Here is a 9,967-nt window from a genome sequence, read left to right on the forward strand (position 1 = left end):
ATAAGTGAATCAAGTAGGGAAGGAAAGAGTTGTTGGAAAGGCTGGGTTTTTATTTGGGATTGATAAAAGGATGCTGTTAATACTGAAAGAAAACCTCATTATCACAGCACAAGTTTGCATGTAGTTCATTTACTACAGTAAGATGTCACTTGTCATTTACACTGATGTGTCGTGCCAATGACGTGTTCAAGTGTGAAGGTGCTGTGATATTGAAGGAATGAGTCTAAAAAACAGCTTTGTACGGTTGAGGGAAGAAAAAGCTATGGAGATGCCAGGGATCGAACCTGGGGCCTTATACATGCAAAGCACACGCTCTACCGCTGAGCTACATCCCCAGCTCTGAGGAGGACCTGACAGGGAGATGAATTGGTACAGTTGTTGCTTTTAGAAAGCTGGACAGTTGATCTCTATCTAGGGGATTAAATAGCACCGGATTCCTATAGTCTGAGGTTCCAGTCACAGAACATTCTGAAGCATTCCTCATGGAACGTTTTGCACCATTAACGTAGAATAGTCCTGCTGCTTTGTAACTCAGCATCGTGCTAGCTTCCCAAGCCTTATTTATAGACATGAGGAAGCACCAGTTCCCTTCAAATTCACCTTATTTCCGTGGTCTCCTACTCATCGATCCAAGAAAATATTTTAATTCTATTCCACCACGTCCCTGGTCCTTCTATAGGGGAAGGGAAAATAACTTTCTCCTCTCCTCCTCTGGGTTCTATGCCTGAGGACTTGGAAATTAGACCAACAAAAGGTGGACTAACAAGAGAAAAACAGAGTTGATTAATTCCCTCCCACACTCCCTCCCACCCCCCTACCTGCACCCTCCCATGCAGGAGGAAGAACCCCAGCGATGAGTAAGTAACTCAAAGGGGTGGTTAGAACTCAAGAGCAATCAATCAGGAGAGAAGCGACAGGACAAGGGAAGAGGAGATTAGTTTTACAGGTATAAACTGGGGAAAGTAAATGCCAGAGAAACCAGTGGAAGATAAGGGCTTTCTAGAAAGGTTTGAGGATGGGGCACCTGGGTGGCTCAGTCAGCTAAGCATCTGACTTTGGCTCAAGTCATGGTCTCAGAGTCCTTGGGTTTGAGCCCCACGTCAGGCTCCACACAATGTGGATCCTACTTGGGATTCTTTCTCTGCCCCTCCCCCATTTAATCTCTGTCTCTCTCTCTCTCTCTCTCAAAAGAAATATTTAAAGCTAAAAAAAAGGAAGGATCGGATGTATAATCTTCTTAGTGCATTGTCGTATCCAGTGACAGGGTTAGAATTCCCTTCCTGGTCCTGTGTGGTCTGGGGGCATCACAACAGTAATTTAGGCAAACAGGGGAGGCCAGGGACTTCATCCTTCCTCTGCTTTTCCTCTGTTGCCTTCATCCCAAAATAATCCTTGCGCCAGAGTGCCTGTTTTAGGGTGGTATATTCTGAACCCCTTTCATGTCCTTCCTTGCTGGGGTAAAGGTCGGAATAGGGGCTCTTGTTGCAGAGAAGGAAAAAAAAATAAAGAAGGGCCTTACTTGTTGCCATAACAATCCTTCCCTCAGGACGGGGAAAGGGCATTCTGGCTCTAACAGTCCATCGCAGTGGCCAGAAGACACAGCTTTGCTCTCGATGCAGTATGTTCTAGGAGACAGAAGTCCAAAATGTGGAGAACTACCAGCACTTGATTTTCACTGGCTATGATGATAAAGACGCAATAGCTGTTTGATAAATAACGTTTCCACAATGAAAGCACGAAAAGAAATACCAGAGGTGAACGAAAGAGCTATTTGTTGGTCTCATCTACTTGTACCACAACCCATAACGCTGAATGCAGCATATCCCTTGATAGGATTATTAGCATAGGGCTCTCTAAATATTTGATAAGCTCATTGGAGCCTTACAGAAAATCTAATTTCCGGGTTATCACTAACAGCATATACTGGCTCTCACACTGGTTCTCTTCGCTAAGATGCAAACTTTAAAGCACACGCTTGCTCTCTCTTAGCAAATTTGGACATTCTTGGCCAAGAGAAGATCAGATGCTAAGAACAATAAACACATTTACGAGCCCACCCGATGGTGTAGGATACACTTACCTACGTCAGTGAAACTAAAGGAGGCAAGGTCCAAACAATTACCAATAGAAACAACAAACAAACAAAAAACACCTCCTTTCTCTTTAGCTCTGCTCCCACTATAATGATAGCTTTAGAAAACCTTTATCCTGATATTGTTTTCTATAATTCTAGACCTTTAATTTCCAACGTATATGCTGATATTCCTTTTGAAAACTGGAAAGTATAGAATAATTAAGTATGGATTAAAGTCCAAGATATTGATTAAAGTCCAAATCTCTTGAACAAGCAGTGAATTCCATTATCATTTAATCCCTAAATCTCTTACCTTAACAATGTTGGCTCTTTTACCATCAGTGAAAACACGGCTAGTAAAAACAGATGTGACTGAGGTATAAACTGCCTACCTCTATGCCAGAACTCAGTCCTACCATGTACTTGACTGTGAGATACTCTATACTAGAGACTCAGAGAACAGAGCAGTGCCTCAAACTTTTATCCCATGACTGTGTCCAGGAGAAGGCATACAGATACAGAATAAACCTAAATGTAAATTTGCTTTAATCCTCCAGAATATTCATGTTCATTTGTCCTGAAAAGACAGGACAACTTTGAGTTTATTTATTAACGTATTCATGATCATGTGATCACGACCTGAGCCAAAATCCAAAATCCAGAGTTGGATGCTTAAGTGACTGAGCCACTCACACGCCCCTATATCGGCTGGTATTCAACAGAACTATCTATATATAAACTATATATTTATAACTACACAACCATATATATATATATATATACATATATATATATATATACTAATATTAAGTTTATTTATTGTTTTGATAAAAAGAGAGAGATCGTGAGTGGAGGAGGGGCAGAGAGAGCAGGAGAGAGAATCCCAAGCAGGCCCTGAGCTACCAGCACGGAGCCTGATGTGGGGCTCAATATCACAAATCAGGAGATCATGGTTGGAGCTGAAATCAGGAGTCAGCCACTCAACCGATTGAGCCACCCCCGTGCCCCCTGAAAAGACCTTTGACCTTGAAACAAAATGAGCAAAATCATCAGTGTTATGAAGGTTTGATAGCTTCTCCCAGTCCATCAATGTGAGATGCTTTCTGTAAAGTTATATCTCAAAGAGATTTATGCTAGTTTGGTTACCTATCTACTTAACTGTCCAGAATCCCTGTACATGAGAAATTCACCCTTGAAAAAATGGGTTTCACTGGATTTTTCTGCTGACACATTATGGGACCTTATCCCAAGTTAGACATTGAATTAAGTTGAGTGCTGTCCTTGCTATAACACACAAAAGACCATCAATGTAATATTTCCTCTTAAGAGCACAGAAGCAGGAGAGCATACATTTGTACCTCCTCTCTCCCTCTCCCACTCATCTTCACACAAGTATTCAGACAACATTTGTGATATGAAAATTAGCTGTCAAGACTTCTCTTTCTAATCAGTGGGTTTGCAGTTTGAAAGGTGCTGAGGGCGGTAACAAGTTCACTCTTGTTTTTGTTAAATGCCCTTTTATGAAATAATATGGTTTTATAGTCAGTATGCATGGATAAAATTTGATTGTGGAAGTGTATAGAGTTATTGCAAATATAGGTTGCAAAATATACTCAAACTTCCTCTATGATGAGGGCAGAGAAACTTGAGAAACAGAACACGGGAGGACACTACATAAGCAAGAACTTTTTATTAGTTATTTTACTCTTTGAAATACCATCATTAAGCCGAATATCTTTTATCACCAAGAATATAATTAAAAGAATTATTGTTCTCTCTCTCCAAAGCTCACCATCTCACAGAAAGAAAAACATATATAGTAAAAAAAATGCACGTACTGTGGTTCCACTGAATACCAGCTGATATAGGGGACACCTGGGTGGCTCAGTCAGTTAAGCATCTGACTCCTGATTTTGGCTCAGGTCATGAGCTCATGATCCTGAGATTGAGCCCTAGATTTGGCTCCACACTGGGCCTGGACCCTGCTTAAGAGTCCCCCTCTGCCCCTCCCCCTTTTCCTCTCTCTCTTTCTCTCTCTCAAAAAAAAATGTAATAAAAAAATAAAAATGTATACCAGATGATATGGACAAATAACCCCAAAATAGCAGTGACTTTATCCTCCAGAAAAGGTTATTTTTTACGCATACACAATGTCTTAAAACATATATGAGATAAAGATAGGGTGAAAGTGGGAAGTCTCTGCCCCACCTTGTTCTTCAGGGACTCGTTTTGATAGTATCTTTAACTGCCTTTACAGTCCACCCATCAGCAGAGGAAAGGGGAAACTGCAGAAACATCTAGGGCTTTTCATTGTTGTGATCTGGAAGAGTAAAGATCAATTTCAATCACAGCTCCTTGGCAAGAATACCTGGGTCACAAGAAGGAAAGGGAATATAAGTATTAGTTAACACCAGTAATATCCACCACATGGAGTGCTGGGATAATGCAATATGAAACCATTGACCTTTCTAGAAGTGTGTGAAAGGGTGTGTTGGGGAGCTCACTGTGGACATAAGAAAATGTTCAAGACTCCTAGCTGGTCAGTGAGCCAGTGCCATCTACTCCCTCCCTCAGCTGGTACCTGGCAACACTCTGACACCACCTCAAATAACGAACCCCCACAGGAAGTAAGTCTTGGTCCTAATCCCCAGAGTAACTTGTTACTTGACCTGGCCAAAGGGATTCTGCAGACGTGGTTAAATCTAGGATCTTGAGCCAGGGAGATTGGAGGACACGGGTGGGTCCAAAGTATTCACAAGGGGGAAAGAGGGTAAGATAAGGAATTCTGACAACAGAAGCAAGGGTGAAAGCCAGGTGATGGCTGGCTTCGAAGATGAAGGAAGGGGCCAGAAGCCAGGGAATGCACTTGCTTCTAGAAGCTGGAAAAAGCAAAGAAGTGCATTTTCCCTGAGAACTTCCAGAAGTAACTAACCCAGCTGACCCTGAATTTTAACAAAATTTTTAGTTTTTAGGTGTCTAAAATAACTAAGTACTTGCCTCCAGGCATCATTTTTGGTTGGCCATTCCACACATGTTTAGAAGACTTTCACCAAATCTTACCAAACCTTCAGGGCCCATCTCAAGCACCAACTTTTCCAGAAGCCCTTCTCAAAAGACTTGAACAAATCTTGGAAAAGAGTAATGGTATCTCTTCAGGGGGGTTGTAAATTATTTCCTTACACATTTTATATTTAATCTTTCTTCTTTTAATGAGAATTAAATAAAAATTTCTTAATTACTTTAACATATAAATCTTATTCTAGATAGACAGACATTTTTTTTTTTTAAGTAGCTACTTCACAAAATGGAATTGCTTTAGAATAATTGTTCCAGTTTTGAACTGGAAGGTTCCAAAGGAGAGCTTTAACATTCTTTTCAAATTTCATATTTATTTCAGAGAATCAGAAAAAAAAATTGCAAATATAAAATACCAAAAAAATGGCATCAAGACTATTGACTTCCACAAATATAAAATCACAAATGTATACTGTTTTAAGCCACAAAATTTGTGGCAATTCCTAACAGCAACAATAATAAATGACTGTATCCTGCCTCCTTTATTGGAACCTTGTGCTACAGGTTCTCTATCAGTGTCTGGGGATGCGCTGTGACGGGCTCAGGGTGATGTGCAAAATGGAAAACCACACACCGAGGAGTCTCTCCTTGAGTCTATTCTCCCATTCATGCAGTCTGGCCTCTTTTGGATCTAGTCTTCCATCTCCGTCTGTCATGCAGTAAATTGTGCCCCCCAATGTTCAGAACTTGAAGTCCTAAACTCCAGGACCTCAAGATTTGACTTTATTTGGAAACAGGATCATTGTAGACATGATTGGTTAAGATGAGGTCACCCTGGAGTCAAGTGGGCCCTAATCCAATATGGCTAGTGTCCTTATAAAAGGGAAATCTGGACACAGGCACACACATAAGGCCTCGATGTGAACCTGAAAGCATCGAGGTACGGTGATGAGTCTACAAATCAAGGATTGCAGGCAAGCCACCAGAAGCCAGGAGAGAGTCGTGGCAGATGCTGCCTTAAAAACCTTAGAAGGAATCAACCCTGATGCCACCTTGATCTTGGATTTCTAGTCTCCAGAACGGCCAGAAAATAAACTAGTGTTTAAGCCTCGTTGTTTGTGGTACTTTGTTTTGACAGCCCTTGAGAACCAAATTGCCCTCCACCATGACTCAGCCTTCTCTCCCCAGCAATTTCTCATAATTCTTGGGTCAGCTTTCAGAACCCATTAACTCGGCTTCCTTTTGCAGCCTCCCCAGGGTTGCGTTAATGGGGAGTCACCCTCAGATTGCATTTTCTTCTCATCTCAGCAGAAACTGCCTGTTTATATTTTTAGCACGTACAACTTCCCAGAGAGTAAATATACATTCACTTACTAGTTTTTAGCATTTAACACAAAGTTCTTTTTAGAATTGATTTCACTTATTATCAATCACATTTTCCTCTTATACCCTTTTGCCGTTGTTAATAATTCATCCCAGTATTAGAAATAGTTATGTCTTCTCTGACTTGTTCTCCCGTATTATTATTATTATTTTTAAATTTTTATTATTCACTGTAAAGTCAGCTAATTCTGTCTCTGGTGTCAGTCAACGTGAGGATGTCCCTGAAAGTTACATTGGTTTCTGTTTCACTCTGTCCCTGTTGTAATAGACAATTGCATGAGAATATCAGCATAGAACTCTACTAAAATCTTTCTTCCCCAGGTATTTCTAGTCTTAACAAGGACATTGGCAAAAGATCATAATATGACAAGAACTCAAAAGGATTCAAGTGTGGCGAAGAATACTTTTCACATAGGCAAATTGGATGCCACAGAAATAATTTGTGTTCATATTATGTTATGAATGAAAAAATGTTATGACAAAGTAAAATAAGCAAAGGAATCGAAATAAATTCATCCCGGACAGTTTCTTTTAGTGGTAGCCATTTTATCATTGTGAATTGCATGAATTTACTTCAGTTGGAATTAACACTGTCAAAATCAAATTAATTTTCTATTGCTTGTTTGCAGTAAAGAACTCTTACAACCATAAATTTGCTTGCAGTACGCGATCTATGATGGCCCATGATGTTTGGTGATTAGGTGTTCTAAATAAACGAATTATTTGTCTCTAGTCAACATTTGTAGCTTATTTTGTCACATTTTGTAGACTTTCATCCAAATCTTACAATTTCTTTAGGGTCCATATTAACCATCATTTCCTCCATAACAGCACTAACAGATGTTAAAGATAGTAAGCGTATCTGTTTACATAGTTTAAAACATTATTTTATTTATTTTGAAGCATGTTTTATTTTTTACCTTTTTTTGTTCTGAAGTATTATGTATTGTTTGAATACAAAATCTTTGAATACACAGATCAGGGCTTCCATTTTGTTTCTTTCTTACAATGCCTGCATAGGGGGAGGCACAGGGTGGTACATAAACGTAAATGTCCTAATTAAGTTACCAGGTCAATCTGATCTTGCGTATATGTTTAAAAATTCTACTTCACAAAATGGAACGGCTTTAGAAAAGTCGTTTTGTTTTCAACAACGTAAAATCTCAAAGGAAAGTTATATTCTGTTTCAAATTGCATATTCAGTTGCAGGACATCAGAAAAACTTGTGAACATAAAATGTATCACAGTAGCAAGATTACAGAGATGGTTTTCTATAATTTTCATATATTTACACTTCTTAAAATACACCCTCCAAAAAAGCACTTCTGCATGAAAACCGACTTTTGTTGGTTCATCAAAAAGCACTTATTGAACATCTATAGTAGAGAAAAGAATGTTATACATCATTTTAATAGTTTCAACAATAATTTTCTCGACATATGCTTCCCCGTGAGAATAAATAGCATCCGTCTTCTGTAATTAGATAGCCTTAATACATGGGATGAGCGCCGTGGTTTCCTTGAGGTACAAGTGCTTTGTTTTTGGTTTCGTGTTTTTGTTTTTGTTTTTGTTTTTGAGAACATCATTTTTCCCTCTTACCCTGAAATAACATCTCAGATTGTGATTGTCAGGATGGCAGAAATAATCAGACGATAACATTTTCAGCATCAAATGAAGCCGTAATTCTCTAAGTTGACAGATAATTCTGCAGAACTGTTTTTATACAAATGCGGTAATTTTCTGCTTATGTAAGTATATAAAGGTAAACATGAGATGAATGTGAAAAGTATTCTTAGCATCACATGAGTCACATACCACCAAACTGTCACTTACGAAAACGTAATTGCAGAGATATGGCAAGTGAAAGAGAATGTCACCTGCCAATCATCAACAGCCAGTGGTAGAACTGGAGGGGAAGCAGAGTCTTGGAGAAAGCTATTATTATCCCTGAAAAGCAATTTTGTACTTCAGAGTGACTACAATAGGGTTTGATTGTGTTAATTTTATCGTCTAACGTGATGGATGATAGATCTACAGCATTGTCAAAACCTCAGCAAGTAAAATAGTTAAACAAGTTTGACTATTGGAGAAATGCAAAATAGAACAAAGCAAAAACAAAGGCCAGGGGCATCACGCTGCTGCCTCGAGCCCTCCTGTTCAGGTAGAAACAGGAAAAGCAGCGATTTATACCCCATTTCTATCGTCCTCAGGAAACATTTGACAACAGACTGTAAAATGAGGTAAATGCATCGGGAGTGCACTTAGTGCACTACAGGGAGGCACCAGAGAAGCAGAGAACAGGTGGGAAGAGTATCAGATTTAAAATCTGAGAACTGGTTGTAGTTTCCGGTCTTCACCCAAAGTGTCCCAAGCCAGATGGTAAGAACTCGCATCATTGGATTATTCCCGAGAGCCGAGATACGGAGGCATCCTAAATGTCCGTCGATGATGAATTCTGGAAGGGAAAAAAATAGTTTCAGAGAGAGAGGGAGGCAAACTATAAAAGACTCTTAAATACAGGGGCGCCTGGGTGGCGCAGTCGGTTAAGCGTCCGACTTCAGCCAGGTCACGATCTCGCGGTCCGTGAGTTCGAGCCCCGCGTCAGGCTCTGGGCTGATGGCTCAGAGCCTGGAGCCTGTTTCCGATTCTGTGTCTCCCTCTCTCTCTGCCCCTCCCCCGTTCATGCTCTGTCTCTCTCTGTCCCAAAAATAAATAAACGTTGAAAAAAAAAAATTAAAAAAAAATAAAAAAAAGACTCTTAAATACAGACAGCAAACTGAGGACTGATGGGGGGGGCAGGGGAGAGGGGGAAATGGGTGGTGGGCTTTGAGGAGGGCACTTGTTGGGATGAGCACTGGGTGTTGTAGGTAAGCAATGAGTCATGGAATCTGCCCCCGGAGCCAAGAGCACACTGTATACACTATATGTTAGCCAATTTTACAATAAATGATATTTAAAAAAATGGAAGAAAATGTGGTACATATAATGGAATATTACTCAGCCATATAAAGGAAGGAAATCCTACAATTTGTGACAGTATCGATGAATCTGAAGGATGTTATGCTGTGAATAAGTTAGACATAGAAGGACAAGTACCGTATGATCTTCCACTTAGGTGGAATCTAAAAATGTAGAACCCACAGAAAAAGAGAGTATAATGGTAATTACTGTGGGCTGGAGGGTGGGGGAAAAAGAGATGTTGGTCAAAGGGTAGAAACTTCCAGTTATCAGATGAGTAAGTTCTGGGGATCTAATGTACAGCATGTTGATTATAGTTAATAATATGTATTGTATACTCAAAATTTGTTCGAAGAGGAGATCTTCAGGTTCTCACTGTCAAAGAAGGCAGCTCTGTGAGGTTATGGATGTCTAATGAACTTGACTGTGCTAATCATTTCACAGTGGGTACACATATCAAAACTTCCTGTTGTGCACCACAAATAAATACAATTTTGTCTGTCAATCATACCCCAATAAAACCGGGAAAAAGGCACC

The 9,967-nt window shown here is 39.8% G+C and overlaps 1 non-coding gene across 1 annotated transcript; it reads right to left on the reverse strand.

Moving 5' to 3' along the window:
- Positions 1–263: 263 nt before the first annotated feature.
- Positions 264–335, reverse strand: TRNAA-UGC (transfer RNA alanine (anticodon UGC)). Its single transcript has one exon. It is a non-coding gene; the product is annotated as a tRNA-Ala (tRNA).
- Between the last annotated feature and the right edge of the window lie 9,632 nt (positions 336–9,967).

Source organism: Puma concolor, chromosome D3 (assembly GCF_028749965.1).
Source record: "Puma concolor isolate L17-30 chromosome D3, mPumCon1.1.hap2, whole genome shotgun sequence".
Taxonomy (NCBI): Eukaryota; Metazoa; Chordata; class Mammalia; order Carnivora; family Felidae; genus Puma; species Puma concolor.